The 15,938-nt window shown below is 52.2% G+C and overlaps 1 protein-coding gene across 1 annotated transcript in view; it reads left to right on the top strand.

Moving 5' to 3' along the window:
- Positions 1-15,938, top strand: part of ATG2A (autophagy related 2A) — a 2,561,659-nt gene that overhangs the window by 2,186,047 nt on the left and 359,674 nt on the right. The gene's annotated exons all lie outside the window — the stretch shown is intronic.

The raw sequence follows: 15,938 nt of genomic DNA on the forward strand, positions 1-15,938 counted from the left end.
CTTTTTGATGTCGAGACCCCCTTGTCAAACCTTCTTAGATGTAAGGACCCCTTTGGACAATATTTTCTAGAAACTGGTTCTCCTCATCATCAACATCTATCGATAACTATAAATGCCCCTGTTATACGTGCCATCTTTTGGTATTTTTCCCCGGTTTCTTTCCTTTCTGACCTAGTTTTGACTCTGTTTTTGCTGGTTCAGTGTCTCTGCGCACTTTCTCACTGCTGTTCAGTGTTAAAGTGCAAGTGCTCCTATTGTAAATTGAATTATGGATTGGTGTTTTCATGATTGACGTGTTTGACTTACTAGTAAGTCCCTAGTAAAGTGCACTGAAGGTGCCGGGGCCTGTAAATCAAATGCTGCTGGTGGGCCTGCAGTACTGATTGTGCCACTCACCCATGCAGCCCTGAAAAGGGTTATCAGACCTGCCATTGCAGAGTCTGTGCGGTTTGTAACTGCCATGTCGACCTGGCAAGTGCACCCACTTGCCAAGCCCTAATCTTCACTTTTCTTACATGTAAGTCACCCCTAAGGTAGGCCCAAGGTACCCCTGTGGGCTGGGTGCCATGTATATTAAGGGTATGGCATGTACTGGTGTGTGTGTGACATGTCCTGGTAGTGAATTACAGTGTGTTTAATTTTTCACTATGGAAAGGCTATCTGTCTCATAGGATAATGGGAGTTTACTTATAACATCTTATGAGCATATCTTCCCATTGGGACAAAATAGAGAAATGGGGTTTAGCATGCCTGAACTCAGAATATAAAAATGCATATTTTAGTAAAGATGATTTTTATGTTCTGTGTTTGAAAATACCATGTGAGAGGGACGGGCGGAAGGAGAAGCAAGGAGGCCGGATTTTGGGCTCAATGGTGGTACACTTTATTTGGTTGCACACTAACAAGGTCAACTGTAGCTGGTTGTAAGGGTTGTCTTTTCTCCTGGCAGAAGCTGGGGCCTTCGTTTCTCACTCCTCTGAGGGTTTGTCTTTCAGGGGTGGATGTCCCGGGAGGCTCACATTGGAGAGAAGCAACATAAGAGAGGAGCGGTTACTACACCTTGTCCTGGTAACGGTTTAGCAGGACAGAACCCTTCACCAGCTAAAGAACCCACAGGCGTGCGTAGTACGAAAATGAGGTGGACTAAGAGAATACAGCGGATCAAGACAGATAGAAGCCCAAACATGAGGTCTCCGGACTGATTTCCATGGAGTGCCCCGCTTAGCGTCTGATTTGCAATATCAGAATAGGGGTGGAACTCGGTTTTAGTGCAGGGGGTGAAAGAACACAGGTGGAGCGGGTGATACAGTCGTGAGGGATCGGTCGAAGTGTAGGAAACGGTGGGGAATCACACACACACACACAGTGATTGCACTCAGTGAATCCCTTAATAAAACCAATCTTCCAGACGACCCTCCCTTCTACTCCCTCCCTGTTCCCCCTCCCAAGCCACGTACCGCGCCAGCCGCAACTCTCCGGAGCTGCGGCGGCTCTCCAGCATCCTCCGGGGGCGTCCACCACTCCTCTGTCCAGGATTCGGATCCGCCGTCTTCTTCCGAGTCCGGAAGGTCGGGGCTCCCCGTGGTCTCCTTCTCCTCTCTGCTCTCCTTCCAAGTTGTCTCCTGCGGCACGGCGTCTCTCTCCTCTTCCTCCCGGCATAACGCACTCTCCCTGTCTGCGACTTCCGCCTTTAGGGACCATGACCCCGCCTCTCTGTGGTCTGATTGGTGGCAAGGCCTCAGCTGTCCGTGACGTCCTTGGAGGCAAGAGGCAGCCGGCGGAATTAACTCCTGCTTCCCCGGTCTGCGCGGATCTCCGTGTGTGGGTACAGTGTTGGAGAAGCACGGAGACAGGGGGGAAAACATAACGTCCTCATCGACCCTCTCACATACCACTTTTAGAAAGTAGGCATTTTCTTGCTTAGCCATCCTGTGTACCTCTGCTGGGTTTGTGGATTGACTGCCTGGCTTTGGAGTGACAGATGCTGGGGATGTGCATTCTCATCAGACAGCTACTGGGGAGGTCAAGGTGTGTCCTTCCTTTCCTGGATAAGTCAGGGCTGAGCTGAATAGACCTGGGCTGTATTTAAAGTAGTGGGAGGAGATTATCTTGCACCAGATTGGGCCTGGTCTGCCTTGGACAATACTGTCTCCACCTCCTCCCAGGAAGCTGGGACAGAGAGGATGGAACTGGTTTGGACTGGGCACAGGCACTCTCTGCCCAAAAGCACAAAGAGAAACTGAGTATAAATATTGGGGTCCAGGCCCTAGAACTCAATGGAATCAAGGAGCCTGCCAAGAAGAGCTGTAAGAACTGCCAAGAGGAGTACTGCAACTTTGCTGTGTTGTTGCTTTGTTGGTTTGGCCTGCAGTTGCTGCTTCTCCCTTGGATAGTGAAAGAACTGGTCTGAATTTTCTTTATTTGTTGCCTCCTGTTCTGAAGTCTCAGGAACCGCAAAGTCTTCACTGACCTCTGGGTACCGCCTCTGGAACCGTGGTTTCAGTTGCAACAGAGGGGGAAAGCAACCGACTCCGTCACTGACTCTGCAGCTGGCTCCATGCCCTGAAGGCACTGCAGAGGGCACCACGGCATCTTGCTCCGCAACCCTGGTCTCACTGATGACGATCGCCGAGCTGTTGCTTGCACCGTGACCTGTGGGCCCTGCACTCCACACCGCCTCGCTTCACTTCGCCGCCCTGGTCTCACCAACGCCGTCACTGACATTGACAACCGTGACCGCACCGTGGCTTGGGGGCACTTCTCGTAAGTCTTGCGACACACAGCCCCGTCCCACACCGCAGTCTGGACCAACCGACCGTCATCAGCTCTCGGAAAAGTGCATATTTTTAAGTACAGTATGTTGGATTTTTATCGTTTTAGTCTTATTTTGAATATATAAAGAATTGGATATTTTTCTAAACTGGTGTGGTGTCCTTTTGTAGTGTTTTCAGTGTATTGCTGTTGGTTATGTCCAAATCCTTTACACACTGCCTCTGAAATAAGCCTGACTGCTCGTGCCAAGCTACCAAGGGGGTGTGCAAGGGTTATTTCAGTAGTTTACCCCTCTTACCCTGACTAGAAGAAAGGGTCCCTACTTGGACATAGGTGCAAACCATTGCCAACTAGAGACCCCCATTTCTAACTTCCCCCAATTACCACAGCAAATATTTTTTACGGTGGGGAAATTGTATTAAACAGTGTTTAGCAAACCAAAGGTCATTGAGTGTAGGGGTGTAGCCAAAGGTGTAGCTAAAAACAAAGGGCCTTATTTATGAGGAATTGGCGTAGGACAGCGCTGCAAGTCTTCTTGCGACGCTGCCCAATGCCAATGTGAAAGGGCAGGAATACACTGTAATTATGAAATACGGTGCATTCCAGTCCTTTTCCCTTCCCAAATTGCTGCGTAGCACCAACGTAAGCAGCATTGTTTTTGTACGGGAAGAGGCACCTTCCTTCACCAAAACCATCCTGAGGGGCGTTTTCCTATTTCTTTGAGAGCTGCAGAATGCAGCACATATGGAAAGAGGAAAAAACGAGGCAAAATTAAAACACTTCTCCTAGTTATGCCTCCACTGGAGAGGTGTTAGTTTTTGGAGCTGCCCCTGGTTTACGTGATTTTGTAAATATGGGGCAGCATCACAATCCATGGGCTTTGCATGGGAACCCCACGCAAAGCCCATGGAACACCTCCTTAATGCAGAGTAAGGCAACACAGTGACTTGCGCTGCTATGTCTTACTGATTACTCCATATCTATGAGGCAATGCAAAGACATGCAGGGTGACTTTGCACTGCCTCATAGGTCTGGTTGAGATGGATGCGCCACCAGAGCATCAAAAAAAGTTATGCTGTAGCAATGCAAGCTTCTCATAAATAAGCCCAAAATATTCTGTACATTTTTTAGGTCTTTCACCTTCAGGTATCTACATATAAAATAATCGGCAGTGTAAATGAAAAATAAATAAAATAAGTTATTGCTCAGTGGGAAATGGACTGTTGTACATTATGAAACATCTATTAGTTAAAGCACTGCAGCGGTCTGTGTGTAACCAGAGAACCACAGAATTAAATCTTGATTGGTGCAGTGGAGAATAGTGATGTATATTATCTGAAAGAAACACGTTAGTTAGATTCCTCACCTTAGAATATCCTCAGGCGTCAGGCTGGATCCGGAAAGATTTTGTCAGCAATACCCTTGTGCGTCGCTAGGCGTCGTCTGCGGCTCCGCGTCCGTCTTCGGCGTCGTGATCGCCGGGATGACGTCGTCGGAGTACTTAGACGCAGCCCTCGCGTGCTGACGTAGGTTCTTCTTTTTTTCACACCAGTAAACTCTGATCCGGGAAGAGCATACCCTTTACTTTTTGACTAAACTTTTGAACTCTTTTGGTTCCCTTTTCAGTCGACCTCGACTCTGGTGCCGATAGGATGCCTGGCTTCAAAGCTTGTGACTCCTGTCACCGACTGATTTCGGTTACGGATCACCACCGCCGGTGCCTCTATTGCCTTGGGGCCGACCACGACGCCGAGTCATGCCCCGACTGCCGGGCCTTGGCTTCGAAGGCTAGGCAGGAACGGTCCCGCAAGCTGCTCGAGCTCAGGCAGTCGGCTCCGCTCCGCTCAAGCTCCCGGTCGAGGAGGAGGTCGAGGTAAAGGTCGGGGAGCCGCAGTCATCACCGCTCGTCGGGGGTCAAAGTCTTCGCGATCCTATAAGTCGAAGCACAGCAAGAAGTCGAAGAGGCGACCTCGTTCTTCTGGCTCCCCTCGCCGGTCGCGCGACTCGGTTGAGGGCTCGGGTGGCACCACCCGCGCGGCTCCATCGGAGCCGCAGGAGTCCCGTCCGACCCCATACCCTCCGGTCACTGGGTCTGACGCGACTCCGGCGGAGATCAGGGACTTCCTCGTGGCCATGAGGAGCCTGGCTCCACCGTCGACGCCTGCTGGCGCGCCTTTGGGCCCCGCAGGCTCGACTGGGAGGCCTAGCGTGCCGGCGGCTCCGGCACCGGCGCCGTCGTCTACTCCGGTCCCGATGCCGCAGGCCCCCGCGGGATCCAGGCCTGGATCCCGGTCGACGCCGGTCGACCTTACGACCCCTCTGCCGGCGCCAACCCCTACGGTGCCGCCGCCTTCGGACGACGCCGTTCCCCGGTTTAGTGCTGGTCCGGGCCCGGCGTCGGAGCGGCACCGCCCGGCGCCACATCCGACGCGATGGGTGAAAGGTTCATCTTCCGCCCGGCTCCGATCCTTCCACCTGTGTACCAGGAATCGGATGACGGAGACGACTGGGAGGGGTCTGAGGACCCTCTGGCTCGGCAGGGCCAGATATCACAGGACTGGGCAGACGAACTGGGGGATGCCAGTGGTCTTGATGCCTCCCCTGACACTGGCTTCATCTCTCCTCCGTCCGTGGCTTCGGAGGAAGGTGCTACATTCTCTGTGGTGCTGCGCAAGGCAGCCGAAGCCCTTGGGCTGAAGCTGCCTGCTGTGGCCGTGAGGACTAATCTCCTCACCGAAGTGCTTCAACCATCAGCAAGCTCCTCGGAGCCTCTGCTGCAGTTCAATGAGGCACTGATTGACGTTCTGAAGGGCACCTGGTCCAAGCCCTCCACAGTTCCTCCTGTGGATCGGAACGTGGCCTGGTGCCACCGCCCTGCACCGGGCGATCCCGGTTTTCTATCTATGCACCCCACCCCCTCCCAGACCTCCTTCCCGTCCGCTCCCCCGGATCGGGAATCCAAAAGGTTAGAAACTGTTCTCCTCCCTTAGTTTGGGGTGGCGGTCTAGCAACACTGCGTGCCTTTTGGACCGTTACTCCCACTCCCTGTGGGATACGGTGGAGGACGTGCTGCCCCAGTGTCAAGAGGAGGCCCGGACACGGCTCGCACAGGCTCTTGCCGAGGGGCGGGATGCGGCACAGCATGCAATGCGATGTGGACTGGACACAACGAACTTGCTAGGCACGCCTGGCTGAGATCCACAAGCTTCTCCGGGGATGTCCAGAGCACCCTCATGGACATGCCCTTCGATGGCAGTCGCCTTTTTGGCGACAAAGCGGACAGTGAGCTGGAGAGCTTTAAGGACTCCAGGGCTATGGCTAAGTCTCTCGGCCCCGCACCCGCAGACTTCAGCTTTTCGCCCCTTTCGTGGCCAAGGAAGGGGCGCCCCCTCACGTCCGTCTAGCCACAGGCCGCAAAACCAGCTTCAGCGCGGTCCCGGACTTGGAATCCGCTGCGGCGGAACAAGGGGAAAACAAGCCGGTTCGTCCACATCTACCCTGGCAGCATCCGCCTCAAAGCCCTCCTAGTCCGTGCTTTCAGGCCCATTCATCGCCAGTGGGGGGCAGAGTTCGCCATCACCTGCTCCACTAGCGTACCATCACATCAGACAGGTGGGTGCTGCAAATCATCCGAAGGGGCTACTCCTTCCCCTTCGAGGCGACCCCTCCAGCCATGCCACCGCAGTACCACCGCATGTCGGGGATCACTTGAAACTTCTACAGGAGGAAGTTACGGCCCTCTTGGCCAAGGGGGCCATCGAGGGCGTTCCTGCCCCAGAAGTAGGTCGGGGTCGTTATTCCCACTACTTTCTGGTTCCCAAGAAGGGCAAAGGGGGCCTACGCCCTATCTTGGACCTCATGCGCGTCAACGCCTTCCTCCGGAAGGAGAGATTTAAGATGCTCACCTTAGCTCAGGTTCTGGCTGCCCTAGACCCTGGAGACTGGATGGTAGTGTTGGACTTGCAGGACGCTTATTTCCACATCCCCGTCCTGCCGGCCCACCGGCGTTACCTGCGGTTCACGGTAGGCCACGAGCATTTTCAGTTTGCCGTGCTCCCCTTCGGCCTCACCAGTGCCCCTCGGTTGTTCACGAAAGTGATGGTGGTGGTCGCAGCTCACCTGCGCAGATTAGGGGTTCCAGTCTTCCCCTATCTCGACGACTGGTTGTTGAAGGCGGGCTCGCCCCAGGCAGTCGTCTCCCACCTCCAGACTACGACTGACCTCTTGCATTTGCTGGGATTCTCCATCAATGTACCGAAGTTGCATCTGAGTACCTCCCAGAAGCTCCTCTTCATCGGAGCGGTTCTGGACTCGGCGCAGTTCCGGGTCTATCCTCCGTAACAGCTGGTCTGGGATATTCAGGCTCTGATTCCCATCTTTCGGCCTCTATCCCGGGTTTCGTTCAGGTTGGTGCTGCAGCTTCTGGGTCCGATGGCCTCCTGCATCCTGTTGGTGCATCACGCCAGATGGCGGATGCGGGCTCTGCAATGGGACCTGAAGTTTCAGTGGGCCCAGCATCGGGGCAACCTGTCCAACCATGTCTTGATCTCGGAGGGCACTGCAAGACAGTTGCAGTGGTGGCTCACGGACCGCGATTGGGTCAGTGGCAGATCCCTCTCCCTACCCCAACCGGAGCACGTCGTAGTGACGGATGCGTCCCTCCTGGCATGGGGGGGGCCACATGGGAGAGGCGGAGATCAGAGGCCGCTGGTCTCCGGAGGAGTCCCGGCTCCTTATCAACCTTCTGGAGCTGAGGGCGATCCGACTTGCACTGAAGGCATTCCTTCCCTCTGTCCGGGGAAGTGTAGTGCAGGTGTTGACGGACAACACCACCGCCATGTTGTATTGCAACAAACAGGGCGGGTGGGGTCGTGGACCCTTTGTCAGGAGGCTCTGCGCCTCTGGACATGGCTGGAACATCAGGGCGTCACCCTGGTGGTTCAACATCTGGCGGGCTCTCTGAACGCCAGAGCAGACGAACTCAGCCACCGGTGCATGATGGATCACGAATGGCCTCTAAACTCGGACGTGGCGCAAGGCCTCTTTCGGCAGTGGGGAGAGCATTGGTTAGATCTATTCGCCACCGAAGAGAACGCGCAATGTCAGCAGTTCTGCGCGTTGGAGTTTCCAAGGCGGCCCTCGCTCTGAGACGCTTTCCGTCGCGAGTGGAGTTGCGGTCTGTTGTACGCCTTTCCGCCTATACCAATTCTGCCCAGAGTGCTGAAGATCAGGGGCGACCGGGCCCAAGTCATTTTGGTGGCTCCGGATTGGGCACGAAGGTACTGGTATCCCGAGCTACTCAGTCTAACTCTTGATCCCCCGATCCGTCTGCCTCCTCAGGAGGATCTTCTGTCTCAGCAGCAGGGGACGGTCCTCCACCCGAACCTGTCCAGCCTCCACCTCCATGCGTGGAGATTGAGCGGCGACAGTTGACAGCTTTCGATCTTCCTCCCGAAGTCTGTGATGTCATTCTGGCAGCCAGGCATCCCTCCACTAAAACGGTATACGCCTGCAGCTGGAACATGTTTGTGGCATGGTGCACAGCGAAGGCTGTGAATCCCCTTTCTGCCCCTCTTTTTGAAGTCCTTCTGTTCCTTCTTTCTTTGGCCCAGCAGGGCTCTGCTCTGGGCACTATCAAAGTTTATCTTTCTGCTATCTCCGCCTTTTTACGGCTTCCACATCAGCCTTCTCTTTTTAAGTCCCCGGTTGTTAACCGTTTCCTGAAAGGCATTATGCGCACGTTTCCTCCCGTGCCGTTCATAATGCTTCAATGGGACTTAAACCTTGTCTTGACATATTTGATGTGTGCTCCCTTTGAGCCCCTTCATAACTGTCCTTTGCGTCTTCTCACTCTCAAGACGGCTTTCCTGGTAGCTATCACCTCTGCCAGACGAGTGAGTGAGCTCCAGGCACTTTCTTCCAAGCCTCCTTTCCTTTCTGTTCATCCGGACAAGGTGGTTTTAACGACCCGTCCTTCTTTCTTGCCAAAGGTTGTCACGCCCTTCCACATCGGGCAGACCATCACTTTGCCCACCTTCTTTCCGCCTCCGCATCCTTCAAGGGAGGAGGAGAGGCTCCATCGCCTGGACCCAAAACGTGCGCTCGCATTCTATCTGAAGCGTACGCAGCAGTTCCCGGGTGGATAGCCAGCTCTTTGTTGGCTACGTGGGTGCCAAAAAAGGTCGGGCTGTGCACAAACGGACCATTTGGTGGGTCGTTCTGTGCATCAAAGCATGTTACTCCTTGGCTAAGAAGGAGCCTATTGTGGGGCTGTGTGCCCATTCGACCAGGCCAACTGCAGCCACTACTGCCTTGGGATGCGGCGTCCCCTTGCAGGACATTTGTCAGGCAGCTACGAGGGTTTCGCTGCACACGTTTACCAAACATTACTGCCTTGACAGTCAGGTCCGGAGAGGCAGCTTCTTTGGCTGTTCTGTTCTCCGTGACTTTCTGGTGTAATCTTTTCGCAGACCCACCACCGTGATTGGTATTGCTGGGGTATATATTCTAAGGTAAGGAATCTATCACTAACGTGTCTCTTTCAGATGCACAAGTTACTACTTGTGTAACGATATATCTGTAAGAGACATTAGTTAGTGATAGATTCCTTACTGCCCCAACCATCCTCCCCGTTCTGCAAACTGATTTCTAGGGTTAAGGTCATCCCTTTCAGGGCCCTAGTTTCTTGGCACCAGTGGTCAGTTTCTTGCATGGCTCTGCGTTCCTTGTGCGGAAAGTCGTCAGCGCACATGGGTGGCGCCTAAGTAGTGTCTGTGATGTCATCTCGGCGCTTACGATGCCAGCGACGGTCGCGGAGCCGCAGGACGCCACCTACTGACGCGCAGGGGTACTGCTAGCAAAACTTTCCGGATCCAGTCTGACGCCTGGGGTTATTCTAAGGTAAGGAATCTATCACTAACTAATGTCTCTTACAGATATATCGTTACATAAGTAGTAACTTGTGCATTCTACAACGTGCTAGGATCTCTTGTTTGACTGATCTTTTAGCTAGACTTAGTGTTATTCACATAGGGAGTCTTGGGAGATGAATATTGAGTCAGGGTCCCCTAACACCTCTTTTTAATATCTTTTCACCTTAGAGTAGTTATATAGCATGTAGAGAAGAGTACCTATACCTCCACAAGTTCTCTAGCAACCCTTGTTTTCTGATATAGATTTCTAGCCTCAAATTCCACACCTTTTGAATACTCCCCACGCATCAAACTAGAACCGAACACTTTTCAGCAGTACCTCTGCACGCCGGAAAGTGGCGCCTTGCGGCTCTGCACTGTTGCCATTCCGCTCTGGAAATGAAGTTTTGGGTCTATATAGGCACCACTGAGGTCTGGCGGCGCTAAGACAGTAAACTTCTTTGCGAGGAGACTGCAGCGCTTGCCTTTCTGATTCTATTGGCAGCGTTTGCACTTTTTAACCTTAACTTTTAAACTGGGGAATTGTTGTTGGGGGGGAATTTCCTGTTCGTTCTGTATTTTAACTGGTGATTATTTGCATAACGAAGCCGGTCCCCGGTCCACCACGATCTCCTAGTGACTGATTGTTGTGGAGGGACTGGCTCCTCCCCCTGCCTCCGTCATTTCCGCTGACGGCTCGGCACTTAAACAAGATGGACGCCCGGCCACGCAGCGGCTGTGCGCAGCGGCCGCGCCAAAGGCAAGCCCGTCTGCGCCCGTCCACGTCCCGGAGGGGGTCGGGTTTTCTGCCGGTTTGACCCAAGCCGCAAATAAAGTACTTACATACGACAGGGAGACTCTCATTGAGCTGGGCTCCTTCTGCCAGTGCAAGAAGGTTATAAATATTGAGACTTGCACTTTTGTAACAGGGTGTAAACATTGCAGCTGGATTGACACTAATGACGCCCTAAATACCATGCCCGAGCACAATACACAAAGACTGGAGGGGCGGGGTGCTATAGATAAGGAGCAACAATACATCGAGGCTCTACTGTCGATCGCTTAATGAACATGCTTTGCACATTTATGATATACTATCTGAGACAAACCTGATTTTTTGTTTCTGACTGAAACCTGGGTTTCGGACTTGTCCAACCCAACCATAGCTTCAGCCATCCCCCCTGCCCCCTGGCTACTCCATTATAAGGAAAGATCGGGTTGGAAGCAAGTGAGGCGGAATTGCTATTATTAGCAAAACGGACATAGCCATTACTTGCATTGCTTGATTCAGACAGAGCCTCCTCTACCCCTTCTCTGGTCAGATCATTATCTGGTCAGTTTCAGGCTACCTAAATTGTTAACGCACTTATCGACTCAGGTTAAGCAGCCATCTTCCACCTCCAGACCTCTTCATAAGATTACTCTGGATGCTCTTAAATACGAATTAGACCTACATCCCCCCATACTCACTGGTGACATAGAGCTGGATGCAGAGGCTCTTGTAAAGTGGATTGCACTGGGTACTTTGACCCTTGCCCCTCCTACCCCATGGCCTATAAGAATCATCAGACGTTCAGCCCCTTGGTCCAATGACACCTTACGTCAGAGTAGAAAGGACTGTAAACGCCAGGAAAGAGTTTGGAGGAAGGATTTTAAGGCTGAAAATAAAAGGAACTATAAAGAGGCCCTAAGAGACTACCACAAAAATATACAGGTAGCTAAGAAGAACTTCTTTGCTTTTAAAATCAAATCGGCACCTAGGGCTGTGACCAGGTTATCCCCTCCCTCCAACGAGTGGATTGGTAATTTAGCTAACTTCTTCTGCACGAAGATCGTGACTATACAATCCTCGTTTGACAGCCCAAGTGTGGATGATGGGTTGGCCACTCTTCGGACTGCCCCCCAGTGCCAGGAAGAGAGGGCTCGCCTTTCCATCTTCCCGCCTATGCCTTTAGAGATATCACTAGATAGAAATCGGGAGGTCTGGTCACCCCCTTTTTCGGCCAGCATACCATCTTTGAGTGTGGGTGTGCCGCAGGGCTCTATTTTGAGCCCCGTACTTTTCAATCTGTACTTGGCACCCCTGGCTACTTTGGCTGAAGAGAACGGGGTCACAATAATATTGTACACTGATGACACTCAACTGCTGTTTACCTGTAGGAAGTGAAAAGAGTTCAATGGGGAGAAGATCAACAAGTGCCTAAAGGAAATTTTTGCATGGTTTAACCATAACCATCTGAAATGTAACACAGTAAAGTCCGAGATCGTTTTCTTTGGCTGCCCCCCGCTGGACGCCTGGAAACAATGGTGGCCACAAGACCTGTCTCCTCCCCAGGCTGCTGCTAGGACTGTGGAGAACCTGGGAGTAATAATGGATGACGCCCTTTCTATGGTAGCCCACGTGCAGTCAGCAACCGGGACCTGTTTTGGTCTCCTGAAGATGCTTCGGAGGTTTTTATTTCTACTACAGACCTCGCACAGAAAAACAGTTATTCAGGCCCTTATCATCTCTAGATTGGACTATGCCAACGTCCTCTATCTAGGTCTCCCGGAGTTCTTACTCAACAGATTGCAGGTGGTGCAGAACGCGGCAGCCAGGGCTGTTCTGGGTCTCGGGCTTAGAGAGCGGATCTTCCACCATCTTAAGAATCGGCATTGGTTACCTGTTCACAGTAGAATTTGCTTCAAAGCTCTGGTCTTGGCCTTCAAGGCCCTGCATGGTGTGGGAGCAAAGTACATATGCAGAAGAGTTTCTTTTTATGTACCCCGCAGATCTGCTCATTTACATCTTATGGCCACCCCTAAGTGCCTCAGAGCTCGCAAAGGTTGTCGCTCTTTTCAAGTGCAAGTGGCTGGACTTTGGAATAAGCTACCTCTTCCACTTAGGCAAGTCACCAACCTGCTTGCCTTCAGGAAACAACTGAAAACCTGGCTGTTTCAAAAAACAATTTAATTCATTTTTTTCTCTGGGTTTCCTTTCCTATTTCCCTTCATCCGGCTTCTGTTTGCTTTTCTGTCTTAGTGCCGGGACACTCTTCTGAGTAGCCGTGCGCTCTATAAATCTACTTTAACATAACATAACCACTTAAGTGTGGTGACGTCATTTCCTTTCTTTCTGTGCCAAGAGACACAGATCCAGAGCTCCCTTTTTGTCTCTCAGAGACATTTTACCTGAAACTTATCCAGTGTGCAAGGGATGTCATCCCCAAAAACTAGAGCTTTCAAGCCCTGTAGGGACACGTCATGAACAAATGTCTGTGACTTATCCCCACCTGGTGTGTCTGTGGTGCCTGGGGTTGAACCACGACTTAAAGGCCTGCACTGATGCGTCAATGAACCTTAAGGCCATTTGGAGACATGAGGTGAAACTCTGTGTCGCCAAGCATAAGAAGACTCTGCATCGGGGCATCTGTAAGTCGCAGTTCACGCCCAAGGTTCATTCCCGGGTTCTTACCTGTTCCCAGAGACGTCAGAGACGCTCAAGAGGCCAATCTTCGTTGTGCTCCATGTCCTCAGGTAAAGCTAAGAAGAAACACAAGAAATCAAAGCGGGAATCCGCTCACTTATGCCACTCACATTCATCTGTGGAGTCATGGGGGGGGGGGACCACACTTTTTGATCTCGCTCCCAAAGTCAGCCTACTTCAGAGCCATTCCTGCAACTCGTGCTGGCACAACCTGACTTTCTGTGGCCGAATGCCATGCTGCTTCAGATGGAAGAGTTACGTGCATCCATGCTCCTGCTCTTCAGATCCTTACCGACTCCCTCTGGCGTGCTCCAAGCCCTACAGAGCAGCAAGACCTTCCTTCTGGAGTGCCGCCAGCGGGTTTGCCTTCAGCTCCAGTTGGACCCTTCGATCCAATCTTGCCTCCGGCTCCACAGTCGACCCTGCTTCTAGCCCGTAGAATTGTTTCAGCCCCAGCTTCCATGATGGTAATGCCGACTCCATCAATGCCATTGGAGGGGGACTCCATTGTTCTCTTCATCGATGCCGGAGGTTGGGGAACACATTGTTCTCTCTAATGTCAAGTCGGTGCTAATCTGACCTCGACTGAAGTCACACCTGAATTCAACTGAGGCGCTTCTTCTTCCATTGGACAAACCAGCCAGTCAGGGGAGTCAACCTAATGTGTACTCTCTATTTGGCACTGATTCTGATGTCTATGACCAGTTTAATGAGTTTACTCAGCCCTACAATGATTATTATTGGTACAAGAACTTACAGGGTGCTAGTGGCCTCAACACCTCAGCAGAGATGTCTCTTTTTTGTCTTCTGGACCTGCCACTGAGGAATCCTCCTCCTATCCTATAGTTATGCATAGGGCGGCCAAAATTCTTGACCTCGGTCACCCCACCAAGGAGGTGAAAGCTGATGTACTTACCAAGGTCCTGCAACCAGGACAGACTTCTGCTGAGCCCCTTCTCCCATTTAATGAGGTACTGATGGACACTTTATTAGGGGCCTGGGCTAAACCTTGCTCTGGGCCCCCTGTCAGCCCACAAATTGCCAGGTGCCATCGTCCTGCTCCGGGTGAACCTGCTTTCCTGTCGCAGAGCCTGTCACCCAACAGCCTTGCATTTCAAGCCTTCATGAGTTGGTCTAACCCGAGCACGTTTCCTACCACTCCCAGTGACAGGCATTCTAAGTGAGTGGAAATGTTCAGCAAGCTGGTCTTATCCTCTACCGGCCAGGGCCTCCACTCTGTCAATGCTAGTTGAGGCGCTTCTTCTATGCACTTAGGGATTCAGTGGCAAAATCCTCCCTGTTGTGCCTGATGACTTTCACTCTGTCCTGGCTCAAGCAAGTCGTGATGCAGCCAAGTTCACATTTCGTTGTGGCTTGGACACCACCAGTTCCATCTGGCAGGCAACTGGCACCAGTGTTGCCATTCACTGCCATGCCGGGCTGCGATCAACTGGGTTCTCTGGCAACTCCAGTCCTACCTGATGAACATGCCCTTTGACAGGACACGCCTTTCTGGGGACAAGGACAATTCTTCTCCTGAGATTTTTAAAGAGAGCTGGGTTACCACTCACTCTCTGGGCCTCTCCGCCACTACTCACCAATTGCACCAGTTCCAATGCTCCTTTCACAGATGTGGACAAGGCATCCCTTACCGCCAGCCTGTTCAACCCCCTCAGGTGAATGAGCAATTTTGCTGTTCCAGCAGAGGTGCCCACCGCCCGTGTGGCCAAGGTAATCATGCTGCCCTGTCCACCAACCCCCCACCCCTGCAGTCCCGCCTATAAAAGCTCTTTAACATGCCCTTGATGGAGCACAGCACCCAGTGGGAGGCAGAATATAGCAAGTCTTTCTGGGTTGGCATGCAATCACTTCAGACAGGTAGGTCTTGTAGATAGTTTGCAGGGGCTATGCTGTTCATTTCTTCCCCACCGCACCTTCCACCATCCCCATCTACGGCTTACAGAGGACCATCTCTTCATTTTGCGGCAGGAAGTACAAAAGGGTGCCGGCTTCAGAAGAAGAGTATGGTTGTTATTTCCACTACTTTCCAAGAAGGACAGAGACCTTTGGCCAAATTTAGACTTGCACCCTCTCAATGCCTTCCTCCAATAGGAGAATTTCAGAATGCTCAGCCTGGCCCAGGTCTTGTCTGCCCTCGACCCTGGAGACTGTATGGTGGTGTTGGACCTGCAGGACGCCTATTTTCATATTACCTTCCTGCAGGCCGCCAGAGTTACTTGGGGTTTGTGGTGAAACAGGAGCATTTCCAATGCGCTATGCTCCCCTCTTGACTCGTCAGTGCCCCTTAGGTGTCCACAAAAGTGATGGCAGTGGTGGCAGCCCCTCTTCGAAGGTCTGGGTTCCAGTCCTCCACTACCTCGACGACTGTCTGTTGAAGTCAGTCTTGCACAAGGCAGCTGTCAACCACCTCCAGACTATGGCGCACCTCCTGTCATCTTTGGGGTTCACTATCAACATGCCAGAGTCACACCTTACTATTTATCAGGCTCTCCCCTTCATCTGAGCCATCCTGGGCAGGGTTTGGTTTTGTGCCTGTATGCTGTGCTTCGTGGCTGGGGCACAAATTACAAAGCAGATGTTTCGCACTTATCTAAGGGGGACTCTGGGCCCCTTGAGTTAACTTGAACAGTCCTCCCGTCTGAACCGAGTGATGTATATAACTGTATGCTGCTCTCTTAGGTGTGCCTGGTTTACCGAAACGGTGGTACCCTTTGTGTTGGAGGGTGACTCTGGCCCCTCTTAGTTGTATGGTTCATTTTTATAGGCAT

The sequence above is a fragment of the Triturus cristatus genome, chromosome 9, assembly GCF_964204655.1.
Source record: "Triturus cristatus chromosome 9, aTriCri1.1, whole genome shotgun sequence".
Lineage (NCBI taxonomy): Eukaryota > Metazoa > Chordata > Amphibia > Caudata > Salamandridae > Triturus > Triturus cristatus.